At 61.3% G+C, this 19,682-nt stretch overlaps 8 non-coding genes across 8 annotated transcripts; all 8 read right to left on the bottom strand.

The window, feature by feature from the left end:
* Positions 1-40: 40 nt before the first annotated feature.
* Positions 41-113, bottom strand: TRNAK-CUU (transfer RNA lysine (anticodon CUU)). Its single transcript has one exon. It is a non-coding gene; the product is annotated as a tRNA-Lys (tRNA).
* Positions 114-2,566: 2,453 nt separating this feature from the next.
* Positions 2,567-2,639, bottom strand: TRNAK-CUU (transfer RNA lysine (anticodon CUU)). The gene has a single exon. It is a non-coding gene; the product is annotated as a tRNA-Lys (tRNA).
* A 2,453-nt stretch (positions 2,640-5,092) lies between these two features.
* Positions 5,093-5,165, bottom strand: TRNAK-CUU (transfer RNA lysine (anticodon CUU)). Its single transcript has one exon. It is a non-coding gene; the product is annotated as a tRNA-Lys (tRNA).
* A 2,453-nt stretch (positions 5,166-7,618) lies between these two features.
* Positions 7,619-7,691, bottom strand: TRNAK-CUU (transfer RNA lysine (anticodon CUU)). The gene has a single exon. It is a non-coding gene; the product is annotated as a tRNA-Lys (tRNA).
* Positions 7,692-10,144: 2,453 nt separating this feature from the next.
* Positions 10,145-10,217, bottom strand: TRNAK-CUU (transfer RNA lysine (anticodon CUU)). The gene has a single exon. It is a non-coding gene; the product is annotated as a tRNA-Lys (tRNA).
* A 2,443-nt stretch (positions 10,218-12,660) lies between these two features.
* TRNAK-CUU (transfer RNA lysine (anticodon CUU)) lies at positions 12,661-12,733 on the bottom strand. Its single transcript has one exon. It is a non-coding gene; the product is annotated as a tRNA-Lys (tRNA).
* Positions 12,734-15,182: 2,449 nt separating this feature from the next.
* On the bottom strand, positions 15,183-15,255 carry TRNAK-CUU (transfer RNA lysine (anticodon CUU)). Its single transcript has one exon. It is a non-coding gene; the product is annotated as a tRNA-Lys (tRNA).
* Positions 15,256-17,704: 2,449 nt separating this feature from the next.
* TRNAK-CUU (transfer RNA lysine (anticodon CUU)) lies at positions 17,705-17,777 on the bottom strand. The gene has a single exon. It is a non-coding gene; the product is annotated as a tRNA-Lys (tRNA).
* Positions 17,778-19,682: the final 1,905 nt, after the last annotated feature.

Raw genomic sequence — 19,682 nt, 5'->3', positions numbered from 1 at the left:
GCCTGGGACCAAAAGGCACGCGTGGGATCAAAGGTCCATACGCCCAACGTGGGGCTCGAACCCACGACCCTGAGATTAAGAGTCTCATGCTCTACCGACTGAGCTAGTCGGGCAGCTGGGGGCAGGGGCCGCGCCTCGCTTTTCTGCCCTTGCACTGTCTTTAGGGAACGGCTGCATCAGCTGTCAGCACCAGGGCCCGGCAGGCCCAGCCTCTGCCAGCAGGGCTCGGGCGCAAGGGTCCGAGAGGCGCTGTGGCAGGAGGAGGAGGAACTTGGGGCCAGGACGTGCCACAGAACAGGAACAGGAGCAGCCGCGGGTTTTGTTTGCTTATGGTTTTGGGTAGCCAAGCTTCCTGTAGCCCTGAGCTCATCTTGCTCTCGTCTCTACTCCTGGAGCAGTCCAAACGCTCCTGCCAGGACAAGAGATCCGACGGTGAGTCAACAAACGTGGCAACTCAAAGGTCAGGGGCTTGGACTGCTTTGGCTTTGGCGCTTTCACCTTTGTGGCAAAAGATCAGTTTCCAGGTGCAAAAACCACCCGCCCCGCCCCGCCCCGTCCCGTCCCGCCCCGCCCTGCCCCATTCCCTGCTTTTTTCCCCCTCTTGCCCACTGCCTGTCTCTTTTTTCCCCTCCATTTGGCAAGGAGAGAGAGCCATTGGCCTACACATGCTGTTGGGATCCAGGAGCTCCATCTCAGGTCAGAGCTAGCTTGCGCATGGGGCTGGCCAAGGACAGAGAGAAGAACAGGCCCAGGGCTGCGGGTCTGCTTCAGCCCACCTCCAATCCTGGGCCCGTTGTCATGTGAAGAGAACACGGGGAATTGGAAGTGCCAGTGCCCCTTCCGGGAGAGGGCGTGCGGATTGCCATCCCCGCTACCGCATATGGACCACAATTTTGGCCCAGCGAGAGTTGACCCACACTCGTAGGCGTTCCAAGTGAGCAAAGCCACAGCGGGTGTGGCTCTTGTGGGGGCCTTGTGCGGAGCTTCAGTGCTGGGCCCCTCATCTTTCCCAAAGACTGGAAAGGAAAGAGAGCTGTCAACCAGAAAAAGGCCCTGTGGAAATCACGCTTGATTTGGCAGGCCAGGCCCAGGTAGACCTAGGCACCAGGTGGTGGCCAGATCTCCTTGGAGGCCGGCTTCCCAAACTCGCTTGCCACAAAGTCTCCATCTCCTTGGCTCTGTTCCTAAGGATGCAGCTGCTTGGGAAGAAGAGGGGAAGGGTGCTTCTCTTCCTTGCGGAGAAGCTAGCCCCACATAGGCCCTGGCTAGGGAAGAGCCCATGCCCAGGGGCCCCAATCCCAAACTTGCTGTGCGGGTGCACGTGTCAGTTTTGCGGCAGGGGAACATGACCAAGCCCTGCGTGGTTGTGTAAGTTCCCCGTTGCCTGGAGAAAATCTAAGACCATCAACTATACAAGGGCCTGCAAGAAGGAGAGTGGAGGCCAGCTCTGCATAGGGCAAAGCCCAGCTGCAGTCCAATCAAGTGGCGGGGGGCAGGGTTCCTCCCACTGCACCACCTCTGCCAGGAGCAGGCCTAGCAAGGGCAAGCTTTGGTGCTGGACCTGCCCAAGTCAGTCCCCCCTTGGAAAGCGGTTGTTCCCGGCCTCTCCTCTCAGCCAGCTCTTGGCTTCTGCCTCCCCCTGCCTGGAGCTGAAGCTGAGAAGCCACACAAGGTCCTGGTTGTCCTGCCACTCCCATGTCTGTTTGGGCTTTGCTTGAATTGGAAGGAGGCGCTGGAGAAAAAGCCCACGTTCTTTGGCCGGGAAAGGAACCCAGGCCTCAGCGATGAACGCGCCAAATCCCAGCAACTAGACCACCAGGGAAAGTGCAGCCCGGAGACTCAGGGCCTCCTGCAGCGCTGTCTCACTTGCCTTGTCACAGGTCCCTGCATTTTCTTCCGAGGCTGGTGCCTGCCTCCTTGGGGAGACTTGGGCTTTCCCAAGAGGGAAGCCATCTTGTACCTTAGGCCAACTTGAATTCCCCAACTGGGCAAATGCCAGGGTGTGGGGATCTGCGAGCCGCCCGCACGGGGCCGAGCCCTTCCAGCCTGATCTTCCTCGCTCCTGGCATTGAAATCCAGGTGCTGCCAGGCTGCGCTTTGAGCTCAGCGCAGCCACTCCTGCATGGCTGCTTCTCCCAGCACACGCCGCGCACCGGCACTTGGCGGGCTCCGCGGAGCAGCCTGGCCAGACTCATGGCTGGGATGCGCCCAGCCACCCTCAGCGCCTGGTCCCCCTGGGAGAACCACTTCCTGGCCGCCCGCTCCCACCCCACGAGACCCGAGTCCTCACCCCCAAGGGCAGCGGCGCTTGGAGGTGGGGCCGAGTCCTGGTTGTGTTCCCCAAGTGGCTACCCGCCATGCCGTCCCTGGCCCTCGCAGCCGGGGGAAGTGGCTGCAGTGTGTTCCCGGCACCGGCCTGGCCGCGCCCAGGAACGTGAATGGCATGGCCGGGGCTGTGCGGGCAGGAGGTGCCAGGTGCCTTCCCGCCAAGAGCGGCGGCTGGGGGCAAGCTGGTGCCGAGTCTTGGCCTGGGACCAAAAGGCACGCGTGGGATCAAAGGTCCATACGCCCAACGTGGGGCTCGAACCCACGACCCTGAGATTAAGAGTCTCATGCTCTACCGACTGAGCTAGTCGGGCAGCTGGGGGCAGGGGCCGCGCCTCGCTTTTCTGCCCTTGCACTGTCTTTAGGGAACGGCTGCATCAGCTGTCAGCACCAGGGCCCGGCAGGCCCAGCCTCTGCCAGCAGGGCTCGGGCGCAAGGGTCCGAGAGGCGCTGTGGCAGGAGGAGGAGGAACTTGGGGCCAGGACGTGCCACAGAACAGGAACAGGAGCAGCCGCGGGTTTTGTTTGCTTATGGTTTTGGGTAGCCAAGCTTCCTGTAGCCCTGAGCTCATCTTGCTCTCGTCTCTACTCCTGGAGCAGTCCAAACGCTCCTGCCAGGACAAGAGATCCGACGGTGAGTCAACAAACGTGGCAACTCAAAGGTCAGGGGCTTGGACTGCTTTGGCTTTGGCGCTTTCACCTTTGTGGCAAAAGATCAGTTTCCAGGTGCAAAAACCACCCGCCCCGCCCCGTCCCGTCCCGCCCCGCCCCGCCCTGCCCCATTCCCTGCTTTTTCCCCCCTCTTGCCCACTGCCTGTCTCTTTTTTCCCCTCCATTTGGCAAGGAGAGAGAGCCATTGGCCTACACATGCTGTTGGGATCCAGGAGCTCCATCTCAGGTCAGAGCTAGCTTGCGCATGGGGCTGGCCAAGGACAGAGAGAAGAACAGGCCCAGGGCTGCGGGTCTGCTTCAGCCCACCTCCAATCCTGGGCCCGTTGTCATGTGAAGAGAACACGGGGAATTGGAAGTGCCAGTGCCCCTTCCGGGAGAGGGCGTGCGGATTGCCATCCCCGCTACCGCATATGGACCACAATTTTGGCCCAGCGAGAGTTGACCCACACTCGTAGGCGTTCCAAGTGAGCAAAGCCACAGCGGGTGTGGCTCTTGTGGGGGCCTTGTGCGGAGCTTCAGTGCTGGGCCCCTCATCTTTCCCAAAGACTGGAAAGGAAAGAGAGCTGTCAACCAGAAAAAGGCCCTGTGGAAATCACGCTTGATTTGGCAGGCCAGGCCCAGGTAGACCTAGGCACCAGGTGGTGGCCAGATCTCCTTGGAGGCCGGCTTCCCAAACTCGCTTGCCACAAAGTCTCCATCTCCTTGGCTCTGTTCCTAAGGATGCAGCTGCTTGGGAAGAAGAGGGGAAGGGTGCTTCTCTTCCTTGCGGAGAAGCTAGCCCCACATAGGCCCTGGCTAGGGAAGAGCCCATGCCCAGGGGCCCCAATCCCAAACTTGCTGTGCGGGTGCACGTGTCAGTTTTGCGGCAGGGGAACATGACCAAGCCCTGCGTGGTTGTGTAAGTTCCCCGTTGCCTGGAGAAAATCTAAGACCATCAACTATACAAGGGCCTGCAAGAAGGAGAGTGGAGGCCAGCTCTGCATAGGGCAAAGCCCAGCTGCAGTCCAATCAAGTGGCGGGGGGCAGGGTTCCTCCCACTGCACCACCTCTGCCAGGAGCAGGCCTAGCAAGGGCAAGCTTTGGTGCTGGACCTGCCCAAGTCAGTCCCCCCTTGGAAAGCGGTTGTTCCCGGCCTCTCCTCTCAGCCAGCTCTTGGCTTCTGCCTCCCCCTGCCTGGAGCTGAAGCTGAGAAGCCACACAAGGTCCTGGTTGTCCTGCCACTCCCATGTCTGTTTGGGCTTTGCTTGAATTGGAAGGAGGCGCTGGAGAAAAAGCCCACGTTCTTTGGCCGGGAAAGGAACCCAGGCCTCAGCGATGAACGCGCCAAATCCCAGCAACTAGACCACCAGGGAAAGTGCAGCCCGGAGACTCAGGGCCTCCTGCAGCGCTGTCTCACTTGCCTTGTCACAGGTCCCTGCATTTTCTTCCGAGGCTGGTGCCTGCCTCCTTGGGGAGACTTGGGCTTTCCCAAGAGGGAAGCCATCTTGTACCTTAGGCCAACTTGAATTCCCCAACTGGGCAAATGCCAGGGTGTGGGGATCTGCGAGCCGCCCGCACGGGGCCGAGCCCTTCCAGCCTGATCTTCCTCGCTCCTGGCATTGAAATCCAGGTGCTGCCAGGCTGCGCTTTGAGCTCAGCGCAGCCACTCCTGCATGGCTGCTTCTCCCAGCACACGCCGCGCACCGGCACTTGGCGGGCTCCGCGGAGCAGCCTGGCCAGACTCATGGCTGGGATGCGCCCAGCCACCCTCAGCGCCTGGTCCCCCTGGGAGAACCACTTCCTGGCCGCCCGCTCCCACCCCACGAGACCCGAGTCCTCACCCCCAAGGGCAGCGGCGCTTGGAGGTGGGGCCGAGTCCTGGTTGTGTTCCCCAAGTGGCTACCCGCCATGCCGTCCCTGGCCCTCGCAGCCGGGGGAAGTGGCTGCAGTGTGTTCCCGGCACCGGCCTGGCCGCGCCCAGGAACGTGAATGGCATGGCCGGGGCTGTGCGGGCAGGAGGTGCCAGGTGCCTTCCCGCCAAGAGCGGCGGCTGGGGGCAAGCTGGTGCCGAGTCTTGGCCTGGGACCAAAAGGCACGCGTGGGATCAAAGGTCCATACGCCCAACGTGGGGCTCGAACCCACGACCCTGAGATTAAGAGTCTCATGCTCTACCGACTGAGCTAGTCGGGCAGCTGGGGGCAGGGGCCGCGCCTCGCTTTTCTGCCCTTGCACTGTCTTTAGGGAACGGCTGCATCAGCTGTCAGCACCAGGGCCCGGCAGGCCCAGCCTCTGCCAGCAGGGCTCGGGCGCAAGGGTCCGAGAGGCGCTGTGGCAGGAGGAGGAGGAACTTGGGGCCAGGACGTGCCACAGAACAGGAACAGGAGCAGCCGCGGGTTTTGTTTGCTTATGGTTTTGGGTAGCCAAGCTTCCTGTAGCCCTGAGCTCATCTTGCTCTCGTCTCTACTCCTGGAGCAGTCCAAACGCTCCTGCCAGGACAAGAGATCCGACGGTGAGTCAACAAACGTGGCAACTCAAAGGTCAGGGGCTTGGACTGCTTTGGCTTTGGCGCTTTCACCTTTGTGGCAAAAGATCAGTTTCCAGGTGCAAAAACCACCCGCCCCGCCCCGTCCCGTCCCGCCCCGCCCCGCCCTGCCCCATTCCCTGCTTTTTCCCCCCTCTTGCCCACTGCCTGTCTCTTTTTTCCCCTCCATTTGGCAAGGAGAGAGAGCCATTGGCCTACACATGCTGTTGGGATCCAGGAGCTCCATCTCAGGTCAGAGCTAGCTTGCGCATGGGGCTGGCCAAGGACAGAGAGAAGAACAGGCCCAGGGCTGCGGGTCTGCTTCAGCCCACCTCCAATCCTGGGCCCGTTGTCATGTGAAGAGAACACGGGGAATTGGAAGTGCCAGTGCCCCTTCCGGGAGAGGGCGTGCGGATTGCCATCCCCGCTACCGCATATGGACCACAATTTTGGCCCAGCGAGAGTTGACCCACACTCGTAGGCGTTCCAAGTGAGCAAAGCCACAGCGGGTGTGGCTCTTGTGGGGGCCTTGTGCGGAGCTTCAGTGCTGGGCCCCTCATCTTTCCCAAAGACTGGAAAGGAAAGAGAGCTGTCAACCAGAAAAAGGCCCTGTGGAAATCACGCTTGATTTGGCAGGCCAGGCCCAGGTAGACCTAGGCACCAGGTGGTGGCCAGATCTCCTTGGAGGCCGGCTTCCCAAACTCGCTTGCCACAAAGTCTCCATCTCCTTGGCTCTGTTCCTAAGGATGCAGCTGCTTGGGAAGAAGAGGGGAAGGGTGCTTCTCTTCCTTGCGGAGAAGCTAGCCCCACATAGGCCCTGGCTAGGGAAGAGCCCATGCCCAGGGGCCCCAATCCCAAACTTGCTGTGCGGGTGCACGTGTCAGTTTTGCGGCAGGGGAACATGACCAAGCCCTGCGTGGTTGTGTAAGTTCCCCGTTGCCTGGAGAAAATCTAAGACCATCAACTATACAAGGGCCTGCAAGAAGGAGAGTGGAGGCCAGCTCTGCATAGGGCAAAGCCCAGCTGCAGTCCAATCAAGTGGCGGGGGGCAGGGTTCCTCCCACTGCACCACCTCTGCCAGGAGCAGGCCTAGCAAGGGCAAGCTTTGGTGCTGGACCTGCCCAAGTCAGTCCCCCCTTGGAAAGCGGTTGTTCCCGGCCTCTCCTCTCAGCCAGCTCTTGGCTTCTGCCTCCCCCTGCCTGGAGCTGAAGCTGAGAAGCCACACAAGGTCCTGGTTGTCCTGCCACTCCCATGTCTGTTTGGGCTTTGCTTGAATTGGAAGGAGGCGCTGGAGAAAAAGCCCACGTTCTTTGGCCGGGAAAGGAACCCAGGCCTCAGCGATGAACGCGCCAAATCCCAGCAACTAGACCACCAGGGAAAGTGCAGCCCGGAGACTCAGGGCCTCCTGCAGCGCTGTCTCACTTGCCTTGTCACAGGTCCCTGCATTTTCTTCCGAGGCTGGTGCCTGCCTCCTTGGGGAGACTTGGGCTTTCCCAAGAGGGAAGCCATCTTGTACCTTAGGCCAACTTGAATTCCCCAACTGGGCAAATGCCAGGGTGTGGGGATCTGCGAGCCGCCCGCACGGGGCCGAGCCCTTCCAGCCTGATCTTCCTCGCTCCTGGCATTGAAATCCAGGTGCTGCCAGGCTGCGCTTTGAGCTCAGCGCAGCCACTCCTGCATGGCTGCTTCTCCCAGCACACGCCGCGCACCGGCACTTGGCGGGCTCCGCGGAGCAGCCTGGCCAGACTCATGGCTGGGATGCGCCCAGCCACCCTCAGCGCCTGGTCCCCCTGGGAGAACCACTTCCTGGCCGCCCGCTCCCACCCCACGAGACCCGAGTCCTCACCCCCAAGGGCAGCGGCGCTTGGAGGTGGGGCCGAGTCCTGGTTGTGTTCCCCAAGTGGCTACCCGCCATGCCGTCCCTGGCCCTCGCAGCCGGGGGAAGTGGCTGCAGTGTGTTCCCGGCACCGGCCTGGCCGCGCCCAGGAACGTGAATGGCATGGCCGGGGCTGTGCGGGCAGGAGGTGCCAGGTGCCTTCCCGCCAAGAGCGGCGGCTGGGGGCAAGCTGGTGCCGAGTCTTGGCCTGGGAGCAAAAGGCACGCGTGGGATCAAAGGTCCATACGCCCAACGTGGGGCTCGAACCCACGACCCTGAGATTAAGAGTCTCATGCTCTACCGACTGAGCTAGTCGGGCAGCTGGGGGCAGGGGCCGCGCCTCGCTTTTCTGCCCTTGCACTGTCTTTAGGGAACGGCTGCATCAGCTGTCAGCACCAGGGCCCGGCAGGCCCAGCCTCTGCCAGCAGGGCTCGGGCGCAAGGGTCCGAGAGGCGCTGTGGCAGGAGGAGGAGGAACTTGGGGCCAGGACGTGCCACAGAACAGGAACAGGAGCAGCCGCGGGTTTTGTTTGCTTATGGTTTTGGGTAGCCAAGCTTCCTGTAGCCCTGAGCTCATCTTGCTCTCGTCTCTACTCCTGGAGCAGTCCAAACGCTCCTGCCAGGACAAGAGATCCGACGGTGAGTCAACAAACGTGGCAACTCAAAGGTCAGGGGCTTGGACTGCTTTGGCTTTGGCGCTTTCACCTTTGTGGCAAAAGATCAGTTTCCAGGTGCAAAAACCACCCGCCCCGCCCCGCCCCGTCCCGCCCCGCCCCGCCCTGCCCCATTCCCTGCTTTTTTCCCCCTCTTGCCCACTGCCTGTCTCTTTTTTCCCCTCCATTTGGCAAGGAGAGAGAGCCATTGGCCTACACATGCTGTTGGGAACCAGGAGCTCCATCTCAGGTCAGAGCTAGCTTGCGCATGGGGCTGGCCAAGGACAGAGAGAAGAACAGGCCCAGGGTTGCGGGTCTGCTTCAGCCCACCTCCAATCCTGGGCCCGTTGTCATGTGAAGAGAACACGAGGAATTGGAAGTGCCAGTGCCCCTTCTGGGAGAGGGCGTGCGGATTGCCATCCCCGCTACCGCATATGGACCACAATTTTGGCCCAGCGAGAGTTGACCCACACTCGTAGGCGTTCCAAGTGAGCAAAGCCACAGCGGGTGTGGCTCTTGTGGGGGCCTTGTGCGGAGCTTCAGTGCTGGGCCCCTCATCTTCCCCAAAGACTGGAAAGGAAAGAGAGCTGTCAACCAGAAAAAGGCCCTGTGGAAATCACGCTTGATTTGGCAGGCCAGGCCCAGGTAGACCTAGGCACCAGGTGGTGGCCAGATCTCCTTGGAGGCCGGCTTCCCAAACTCGCTTGCCACAAAGTCTCCATCTCCTTGGCTCTGTTCCTAAGGATGCAGCTGCTTGGGAAGAAGAGGGGAAGGGTGCTTCTCTTCCTTGCGGAGAAGCTAGCCCCACATAGGCCCTGGCTAGGGAAGAGCCCATGCCCAGGGGCCCCAATCCCAAACTTGCTGTGCGGGTGCACGTGTCAGTTTTGCGGCAGGGGAACATGACCAAGCCCTGCGTGGTTGTGTACGTTCCCCGTTGCCTGGAGAAAATCTAAGACCATCAACTATACAAGGGCCTGCAAGAAGGAGAGTGGAGGCCAGCTCTGCATAGGGCAAAGCCCAGCTGCAGTCCAATCAAGTGGCGGGGGGCAGGGTTCCTCCCACTGCACCACCTCTGCCAGGAGCAGGCCTAGCAAGGGCAAGCTTTGGTGCTGGACCTGCCCAAGTCAGTCCCCCCTTGGAAAGCGGTTGTTCCCGGCCTCTCCTCTCAGCCAGCTCTTGGCTTCTGCCTCCCCCTGCCTGGAGCTGAAGCTGAGAAGCCACACAAGGTCCTGGTTGTCCTGCCACTCCCATGTCTGTTTGGGCTTTGCTTGAATTGGAAGGAGGCGCTGGAGAAAAAGCCCACGTTCTTTGGCCGGGAAAGGAACCCAGGCCTCAGCGATGAACGCGCCAAATCCCAGCAACTAGACCACCAGGGAAAGTGCAGCCCGGAGACTCAGGGCCTCCTGCAGCGCTGTCTCACTTGCCTTGTCACAGGTCCCTGCATTTTCTTCCGAGGCTGGTGCCTGCCTCCTTGGGGAGACTTGGGCATTCCCAAGAGGGAAGCCATCTTGTACCTTAGGCCAACTTGAATTCCCCAACTGGGCAAATGCCAGGGTGTGGGGATCTGCGAGCCGCCCGCACGGGGCCGAGCCCTTCCAGCCTGATCTTCCTCGCTCCTGGCATTGAAATCCAGGTGCTGCCAGGCTGCGCTTTGAGCTCAGCGCAGCCACTCCTGCATGGCTGCTTCTCCCAGCACACGCCGCGCACCGGCACTTGGCGGGCTCCGCGGAGCAGCCTGGCCAGACTCATGGCTGGGATGCGCCCAGCCACCCTCAGCGCCTGGTCCCCCTGGGAGAACCACTTCCTGGCCGCCCGCTCCCACCCCACGAGACCCGAGTCCTCACCCCCAAGGGCAGCGGCGCTTGGAGGTGGGGCCGAGTCCTGGTTGTGTTCCCCAAGTGGCTACCCGCCATGCCGTCCCTGGCCCTCGCAGCCGGGGGAAGTGGCTGCAGTGTGTTCCCGGCACCGGCCTGGCCGCGCCCAGGAACGTGAATGGCATGGCCGGGGCTGTGTGGGCAGGAGGTGCCAGGTGCCTTCCCGCCAAGAGCAGCGGCTGGGGGCAAGCTGGTGCCGAGTCTTGGCCTGGGACCAAAAGGCACGCGTGGGATCAAAGGTCCATACGCCCAACGTGGGGCTCGAACCCACGACCCTGAGATTAAGAGTCTCATGCTCTACCGACTGAGCTAGTCGGGCAGCTGGGGGCAGGGGCCGCGCCTCGCTTTTCTGCCCTTGCACTGTCTTTAGGGAACGGCTGCATCAGCTGTCAGCACCAGGGCCCGGCAGGCCCAGCCTCTGCCAGCAGGGCTCGGGCGCAAGGGTCCGAGAGGCGCTGTGGCAGGAGGAGGAGGAACTTGGGGCCAGGACGTGCCACAGAACAGGAACAGGAGCAGCCGCGGGTTTTGTTTGCTTATGGTTTTGGGTAGCCAAGCTTCCTGTAGCCCTGAGCTCATCTTGCTCTCGTCTCTACTCCTGGAGCAGTCCAAACGCTCCTGCCAGGACAAGAGATCCGACGGTGAGTCAACAAACGTGGCAACTCAAAGGTCAGGGGCTTGGACTGCTTTGGCTTTGGCGCTTTCACCTTTGTGGCAAAAGATCAGTTTCCAGGTGCAAAAACCACCCGCCCCGCCCCGTCCCGCCCCGCCCTGCCCCATTCCCTGCTTTTTTCCCCCTCTTGCCCACTGCCTGTCTCTTTTTTCCCCTCCATTTGGCAAGGAGAGAGAGCCATTGGCCTACACATGCTGTTGGGATCCAGGAGCTCCATCTCAGGTCAGAGCTAGCTTGCGCATGGGGCTGGCCAAGGACAGAGAGAAGAACAGGCCCAGGGCTGCGGGTCTGCTTCAGCCCACCTCCAATCCTGGGCCCGTTGTCATGTGAAGAGAACACGGGGAATTGGAAGTGCCAGTGCCCCTTCCGGGAGAGGGCGTGCGGATTGCCATCCCCGCTACCGCATATGGACCACAATTTTGGCCCAGCGAGAGTTGACCCACACTCGTAGGCGTTCCAAGTGAGCAAAGCCACAGCGGGTGTGGCTCTTGTGGGGGCCTTGTGCGGAGCTTCAGTGCTGGGCCCCTCATCTTTCCCAAAGACTGGAAAGGAAAGAGAGCTGTCAACCAGAAAAAGGCCCTGTGGAAATCACGCTTGATTTGGCAGGCCAGGCCCAGGTAGACCTAGGCACCAGGTGGTGGCCAGATCTCCTTGGAGGCCGGCTTCCCAAACTCGCTTGCCACAAAGTCTCCATCTCCTTGGCTCTGTTCCTAAGGATGCAGCTGCTTGGGAAGAAGAGGGGAAGGGTGCTTCTCTTCCTTGCGGAGAAGCTAGCCCCACATAGGCCCTGGCTAGGGAAGAGCCCATGCCCAGGGGCCCCAATCCCAAACTTGCTGTGCGGGTGCACGTGTCAGTTTTGCGGCAGGGGAACATGACCAAGCCCTGCGTGGTTGTGTAAGTTCCCCGTTGCCTGGAGAAAATCTAAGACCATCAACTATACAAGGGCCTGCAAGAAGGAGAGTGGAGGCCAGCTCTGCATAGGGCAAAGCCCAGCTGCAGTCCAATCAAGTGGCGGGGGGCAGGGTTCCTCCCACTGCACCACCTCTGCCAGGAGCAGGCCTAGCAAGGGCAAGCTTTGGTGCTGGACCTGCCCAAGTCAGTCCCCCCTTGGAAAGCGGTTGTTCCCGGCCTCTCCTCTCAGCCAGCTCTTGGCTTCTGCCTCCCCCTGCCTGGAGCTGAAGCTGAGAAGCCACACAAGGTCCTGGTTGTCCTGCCACTCCCATGTCTGTTTGGGCTTTGCTTGAATTGGAAGGAGGCGCTGGAGAAAAAGCCCACGTTCTTTGGCCGGGAAAGGAACCCAGGCCTCAGCGATGAACGCGCCAAATCCCAGCAACTAGACCACCAGGGAAAGTGCAGCCCGGAGACTCAGGGCCTCCTGCAGCGCTGTCTCACTTGCCTTGTCACAGGTCCCTGCATTTTCTTCCGAGGCTGGTGCCTGCCTCCTTGGGGAGACTTGGGCATTCCCAAGAGGGAAGCCATCTTGTACCTTAGGCCAACTTGAATTCCCCAACTGGGCAAATGCCAGGGTGTGGGGATCTGCGAGCCGCCCGCACGGGGCCGAGCCCTTCCAGCCTGATCTTCCTCGCTCCTGGCATTGAAATCCAGGTGCTGCCAGGCTGCGCTTTGAGCTCAGCGCAGCCACTCCTGCATGGCTGCTTCTCCCAGCACACGCCGCGCACCGGCACTTGGCGGGCTCCGCGGAGCAGCCTGGCCAGACTCATGGCTGGGATGCGCCCAGCCACCCTCAGCGCCTGGTCCCCCTGGGAGAACCACTTCCTGGCCGCCCGCTCCCACCCCACGAGACCCGAGTCCTCACCCCCAAGGGCAGCGGCGCTTGGAGGTGGGGCCGAGTCCTGGTTGTGTTCCCCAAGTGGCTACCCGCCATGCCGTCCCTGGCCCTCGCAGCCGGGGGAAGTGGCTGCAGTGTGTTCCCGGCACCGGCCTGGCCGCGCCCAGGAACGTGAATGGCATGGCCGGGGCTGTGCGGGCAGGAGGTGCCAGGTGCCTTCCCGCCAAGAGCGGCGGCTGGGGGCAAGCTGGTGCCGAGTCTTGGCCTGGGAGCAAAAGGCACGCGTGGGATCAAAGGTCCATACGCCCAACGTGGGGCTCGAACCCACGACCCTGAGATTAAGAGTCTCATGCTCTACCGACTGAGCTAGTCGGGCAGCTGGGGGCAGGGGCCGCGCCTCGCTTTTCTGCCCTTGCACTGTCTTTAGGGAACGGCTGCATCAGCTGTCAGCACCAGGGCCCGGCAGGCCCAGCCTCTGCCAGCAGGGCTCGGGCGCAAGGGTCCGAGAGGCGCTGTGGCAGGAGGAGGAGGAACTTGGGGCCAGGACGTGCCACAGAACAGGAACAGGAACAGGAGCAGCCGCGGGTTTTGTTTGCTTATGGTTTTGGGTAGCCAAGCTTCCTGTAGCCCTGAGCTCATCTTGCTCTCGTCTCTACTCCTGGAGCAGTCCAAACGCTCCTGCCAGGACAAGAGATCCGACGGTGAGTCAACAAACGTGGCAACTCAAAGGTCAGGGGCTTGGACTGCTTTGGCTTTGGCGCTTTCACCTTTGTGGCAAAAGATCAGTTTCCAGGTGCAAAAACCACCCGCCCCGCCCCGTCCCGCCCCGCCCTGCCCCATTCCCTGCTTTTTTCCCCCTCTTGCCCACTGCCTGTCTCTTTTTTCCCCTCCATTTGGCAAGGAGAGAGAGCCATTGGCCTACACATGCTGTTGGGAACCAGGAGCTCCATCTCAGGTCAGAGCTAGCTTGCGCATGGGGCTGGCCAAGGACAGAGAGAAGAACAGGCCCAGGGTTGCGGGTCTGCTTCAGCCCACCTCCAATCCTGGGCCCGTTGTCATGTGAAGAGAACACGGGGAATTGGAAGTGCCAGTGCCCCTTCCGGGAGAGGGCGTGCGGATTGCCATCCCCGCTACCGCATATGGACCACAATTTTGGCCCAGCGAGAGTTGACCCACACTCGTAGGCGTTCCAAGTGAGCAAAGCCACAGCGGGTGTGGCTCTTGTGGGGGCCTTGTGCGGAGCTTCAGTGCTGGGCCCCTCATCTTTCCCAAAGACTGGAAAGGAAAGAGAGCTGTCAACCAGAAAAAGGCCCTGTGGAAATCACGCTTGATTTGGCAGGCCAGGCCCAGGTAGACCTAGGCACCAGGTGGTGGCCAGATCTCCTTGGAGGCCGGCTTCCCAAACTCGCTTGCCACAAAGTCTCCATCTCCTTGGCTCTGTTCCTAAGGATGCAGCTGCTTGGGAAGAAGAGGGGAAGGGTGCTTCTCTTCCTTGCGGAGAAGCTAGCCCCACATAGGCCCTGGCTAGGGAAGAGCCCATGCCCAGGGGCCCCAATCCCAAACTTGCTGTGCGGGTGCACGTGTCAGTTTTGCGGCAGGGGAACATGACCAAGCCCTGCGTGGTTGTGTAAGTTCCCCGTTGCCTGGAGAAAATCTAAGACCATCAACTATACAAGGGCCTGCAAGAAGGAGAGTGGAGGCCAGCTCTGCATAGGGCAAAGCCCAGCTGCAGTCCAATCAAGTGGCGGGGGGCAGGGTTCCTCCCACTGCACCACCTCTGCCAGGAGCAGGCCTAGCAAGGGCAAGCTTTGGTGCTGGACCTGCCCAAGTCAGTCCCCCCTTGGAAAGCGGTTGTTCCCGGCCTCTCCTCTCAGCCAGCTCTTGGCTTCTGCCTCCCCCTGCCTGGAGCTGAAGCTGAGAAGCCACACAAGGTCCTGGTTGTCCTGCCACTCCCATGTCTGTTTGGGCTTTGCTTGAATTGGAAGGAGGCGCTGGAGAAAAAGCCCACGTTCTTTGGCCGGGAAAGGAACCCAGGCCTCAGCGATGAACGCGCCAAATCCCAGCAACTAGACCACCAGGGAAAGTGCAGCCCGGAGACTCAGGGCCTCCTGCAGCGCTGTCTCACTTGCCTTGTCACAGGTCCCTGCATTTTCTTCCGAGGCTGGTGCCTGCCTCCTTGGGGAGACTTGGGCTTTCCCAAGAGGGAAGCCATCTTGTACCTTAGGCCAACTTGAATTCCCCAACTGGGCAAATGCCAGGGTGTGGGGATCTGCGAGCCGCCCGCACGGGGCCGAGCCCTTCCAGCCTGATCTTCCTCGCTCCTGGCATTGAAATCCAGGTGCTGCCAGGCTGCGCTTTGAGCTCAGCGCAGCCACTCCTGCATGGCTGCTTCTCCCAGCACACGCCGCGCACCGGCACTTGGCGGGCTCCGCGGAGCAGCCTGGCCAGACTCATGGCTGGGATGCGCCCAGCCACCCTCAGCGCCTGGTCCCCCTGGGAGAACCACTTCCTGGCCGCCCGCTCCCACCCCACGAGACCCGAGTCCTCACCCCCAAGGGCAGCGGCGCTTGGAGGTGGGGCCGAGTCCTGGTTGTGTTCCCCAAGTGGCTACCCGCCATGCCGTCCCTGGCCCTCGCAGCCGGGGGAAGTGGCTGCAGTGTGTTCCCGGCACCGGCCTGGCCGCGCCCAGGAACGTGAATGGCATGGCCGGGGCTGTGCGGGCAGGAGGTGCCAGGTGCCTTCCCGCCAAGAGCGGCGGCTGGGGGCAAGCTGGTGCCGAGTCTTGGCCTGGGACCAAAAGGCACGCGTGGGATCAAAGGTCCATACGCCCAACGTGGGGCTCGAACCCACGACCCTGAGATTAAGAGTCTCATGCTCTACCGACTGAGCTAGTCGGGCAGCTGGGGGCAGGGGCCGCGCCTCGCTTTTCTGCCCTTGCACTGTCTTTAGGGAACGGCTGCATCAGCTGTCAGCACCAGGGCCCGGCAGGCCCAGCCTCTGCCAGCAGGGCTCGGGCGCAAGGGTCCGAGAGGCGCTGTGGCAGGAGGAGGAGGAACTTGGGGCCAGGACGTGCCACAGAACAGGAACAGGAACAGGAGCAGCCGCGGGTTTTGTTTGCTTATGGTTTTGGGTAGCCAAGCTTCCTGTAGCCCTGAGCTCATCTTGCTCTCGTCTCTACTCCTGGAGCAGTCCAAACGCTCCTGCCAGGACAAGAGATCCGACGGTGAGTCAACAAACGTGGCAACTCAAAGGTCAGGGGCTTGGACTGCTTTGGCTTTGGCGCTTTCACCTTTGTGGCAAAAGATCAGTTTCCAGGTGCAAAAACCACCCGCCCCGCCCCGTCCCGCCCCGCCCTGCCCCATTCCCTGCTTTTTTCCCCCTCTTGCCCACTGCCTGTCTCTTTTTTCCCCTCCATTTGGCAAGGAGAGAGAGCCATTGGCCTACACATGCTGTTGGGAACCAGGAGCTCCATCTCAGGTCAGAGCTAGCTTGCGCATGGGGCTGGCCAAGGACAGAGAGAAGAACAGGCCCAGGGTTGCGGGTCTGCTTCAGCCCACCTCCAATCCTGGGCCCGTTGTCATGTGAAGAGAACACGGGGAATTGGAAGTGCCAGTGCCCCTTCCGGGAGAGGGCGTGCGGATTGCCATCCCCGCTACCGCATATGGACCACAATTTTGGCCCAGCGAGAGTTGACCCACACTCGTAGGCGTTCCAAGTGAGCAAAGCCACAGCGGGTGTGGCTCTTGTGGGGGCCTTGTGCGGAGCTTCAGTGCTGGGCCCCTCATCTTTCCCAAAGACTGGAAAGGAAAGAGAGCTGTCAACCAGAAAAAGGCCCTGTGGAAATCACGCTTGATTTGGCAGGCCAGGCCCAGGTAGACCTAGGCACCAGGTGGTGGCCAGATCTCCTTGGAGGCCGGCTTCCCAAACTCGCTTGCCACAAAGTCTCCATCTCCTTGGCTCTGTTCCTAAGGATGCAGCTGCTTGGGAAGAAGAGGGGAAGGGTGCTTCTCTTCCTTGCGGAGAAGCTAGCCCCACATAGGCCCTGGCTAGGGAAGAGCCCATGCCCAGGGGCCCCAATCCCAAACTTGCTGTGCGGGTGCACGTGTCAGTTTTGCGGCAGGGGAACATGACCAAGCCCTGCGTGGTTGTGTAAGTTCCCCGTTGCCTGGAGAAAATCTAAGACCATCAACTATACAAGGGCCTGCAAGAAGGAGAGTGGAGGCCAGCTCTGCATAGGGCAAAGCCCAGCTGCAGTCCAATCAAGTGGCGGGGGGCAGGGTTCCTCCCACTGCACCACCTCTGCCAGGAGCAGGCCTAGCAAGGGCAAGCTTTGGTGCTGGACCTGCCCAAGTCAGTCCCCCCTTGGAAAGCGGTTGTTCCCGGCCTCTCCTCTCAGCCAGCTCTTGGCTTCTGCCTCCCCCTGCCTGGAGCTGAAGCTGAGAAGCCACACAAGGTCCTGGTTGTCCTGCCACTCCCATGTCTGTTTGGGCTTTGCTTGAATTGGAAGGAGGCGCTGGAGAAAAAGCCCACGTTCTTTGGCCGGGAAAGGAACCCAGGCCTCAGCGATGAACGCGCCAAATCCCAGCAACTAGACCACCAGGGAAAGTGCAGCCCGGAGACTCAGGGCCTCCTGCAGCGCTGTCTCACTTGCCTTGTCACAGGTCCCTGCATTTTCTTCCGAGGCTGGTGCCTGCCTCCTTGGGGAGACTTGGGCTTTCCCAAGAGGGAAGCCATCTTGTACCTTAGGCCAACTTGAATTCCCCAACTGGGCAAATGCCAGGGTGTGGGGATCTGCGAGCCGCCCGCACGGGGCCGAGCCCTTCCAGCCTGATCTTCCTCGCTCCTGGCATTGAAATCCAGGTGCTGCCAGGCTGCGCTTTGAGCTCAGCGCAGCCACTCCTGCATGGCTGCTTCTCCCAGCACACGCCGCGCACCGGCACTTGGCGGGCTCCGCGGAGCAGCCTGGCCAGACTCATGGCTGGGATGCGCCCAGCCACCCTCAGCGCCTGGTCCCCCTGGGAGAACCACTTCCTGGCCGCCCGCTCCCACCCCACGAGACCCGAGTCCTCACCCCCAAGGGCAGCGGCGCTTGGAGGTGGGGCCGAGTCCTGGTTGTGTTCCCCAAGTGGCTACCCGCCATGCCGTCCCTGGCCCTCGCAGCCGGGGGAAGTGGCTGCAGTGTGTTCCCGGCACCGGCCTGGCCGCGCCCAGGAACGTGAATGGCATGGCCGGGGCTGTGCGGGCAGGAGGTGCCAGGTGCCTTCCCGCCAAGAGCGGCGGCTGGGGGCAAGCTGGTGCCGAGTCTTGGCCTGGGACCAAAAGGCACGCGTGGGATCAAAGGTCCATACGCCCAACGTGGGGCTCGAACCCACGACCCTGAGATTAAGAGTCTCATGCTCTACCGACTGAGCTAGTCGGGCAGCTGGGGGCAGTGGCCGCGCCTCGCTTTTCTGCCCTTGCACTGTCTTTAGGGAACGGCTGCATCAGCTGTCAGCACCAGGGCCCGGCAGGCCCAGCCTCTGCCAGCAGGGCTCGGGCGCAAGGGTCCGAGAGGCGCTGTGGCAGGAGGAGGAGGAACTTGGGGCCAGGACGTGCCACAGAACAGGAACAGGAACAGGAGCAGCCGCGGGTTTTGTTTGCTTATGGTTTTGGGTAGCCAAGCTTCCTGTAGCCCTGAGCTCATCTTGCTCTCGTCTCTACTCCTGGAGCAGTCCAAACGCTCCTGCCAGGACAAGAGATCCGACGGTGAGTCAACAAACGTGGCAACTCAAAGGTCAGGGGCTTGGACTGCTTTGGCTTTGGCGCTTTCACCTTTGTGGCAAAAGATCAGTTTCCAGGTGCAAAAACCACCCGCCCCGCCCCGTCCCGCCCCGCCCTGCCCCATTCCCTGCTTTTTTCCCCCTCTTGCCCACTGCCTGTCTCTTTTTTCCCCTCCATTTGGCAAGGAGAGAGAGCCATTGGCCTACACATGCTGTTGGGAACCAGGAGCTCCATCTCAGGTCAGAGCTAGCTTGCGCATTGGGCTGGCCAAGGACAGAGAGAAGAACAGGCCCAGGGTTGCGGGTCTGCTTCAGCCCACCTCCAATCCTGGGCCCGTTGTCATGTGAAGAGAACACGAGGAATTGGAAGTGCCAGTGCCCCTTCCGGGAGAGGGCGTGCGGATTGCCATCCCCGCTACCGCATATGGACCACAATTTTGGCCCAGCGAGAGTTGACCCACACTCGTAGGCATTCCAAGTGAGCAAAGCCACAGCGGGTGTGGCTCTTGTGGGGGCCTTGTGCGGAGCTTCAGTGCTGGGCCCCTCATCTTTCCCAAAGACTGGAAAGGAAAGAGAGCTGTCAACCAGAAAAAGGCCCTGTGGAAATCACGCTTGATTTGGCAGGCCAGGCCCAGGTAGACCTAGGCACCAGGTGGTGGCCAGATCTCCTTGGAGGCCGGCTTCCCAAACTCGCTTGCCACAAAGTCTCCATCTCCTTGGCTCTGTTCCTAAGGATGCAGCTGCTTGGGAAGAAGAGGGGAAGGGTGCTTCTCTTCCTTGCGGAGAAGCTAGCCCCACATAGGCCCTGGCTAGGGAAGAGCCCATGCCCAGGGGCCCCAATCCCAAACTTGCTGTGCGGGTGCACGTGTCAGTTTTGCGGCAGGGGAACATGACCAAGCCCTGCGTGGTTGTGTAAGTTCCCCGTTGCCTGGAGAAAATCTAAGACCATCAACTATACAAGGGCCTGCAAGAAGGAGAGTGGAGGCCAGCTCTGCATAGGGCAAAGCCCAGCTGCAGTCCAATCAAGTGGCGGGGGGCAGGGTTCCTCCCACTGCACCACCTCTGCCAGGAGCAGGCCTAGCAAGGGCAAGCTTTGGTGCTGGACCTGCCCAAGTCAGTCCCCCCTTGGAAAGCGGTTGTTCCCGGCCTCTCCTCTCAGCCAGCTCTTGGCTTCTGCCTCCCCCTGCCTGGAGCTGAAGCTGAGAAGCCACACAAGGTCCTGGTTGTCCTGCCACTCCCATGTCTGTTTGGGCTTTGCTTGAATTGGAAGGAGGCGCTGGAGAAAAAGCCCACGTTCTTTGGCCGGGAAAGGAACCCAGGCCTCAGCGATGAACGCGCCAAATCCCAGCAACTAGACCACCAGGGAAAGTGCAGCCCGGAGACTCAGGGCCTCCTGCAGCGCTGTCTCACTTGCCTTGTCACAGGTCCCTGCATTTTCTTCCGAGGCTGGTGCCTGCCTCCTTGGGGAGACTTGGGCATTCCCAAGAGGGAAGCCATCTTGTACCTTAGGCCAACTTGAATTCCCCAACTGGGCAAATGCCAGGGTGTGGGGATCTGCGAGCCGCC

The sequence above is a fragment of the Alligator mississippiensis genome, chromosome 11, assembly GCF_030867095.1.
Source record: "Alligator mississippiensis isolate rAllMis1 chromosome 11, rAllMis1, whole genome shotgun sequence".
Taxonomy (NCBI): domain Eukaryota; kingdom Metazoa; phylum Chordata; order Crocodylia; family Alligatoridae; genus Alligator; species Alligator mississippiensis.
The sequence above is the reverse complement of the archived record's forward strand: the minus strand, read 5'-3'. Positions and strand labels throughout refer to the sequence as shown.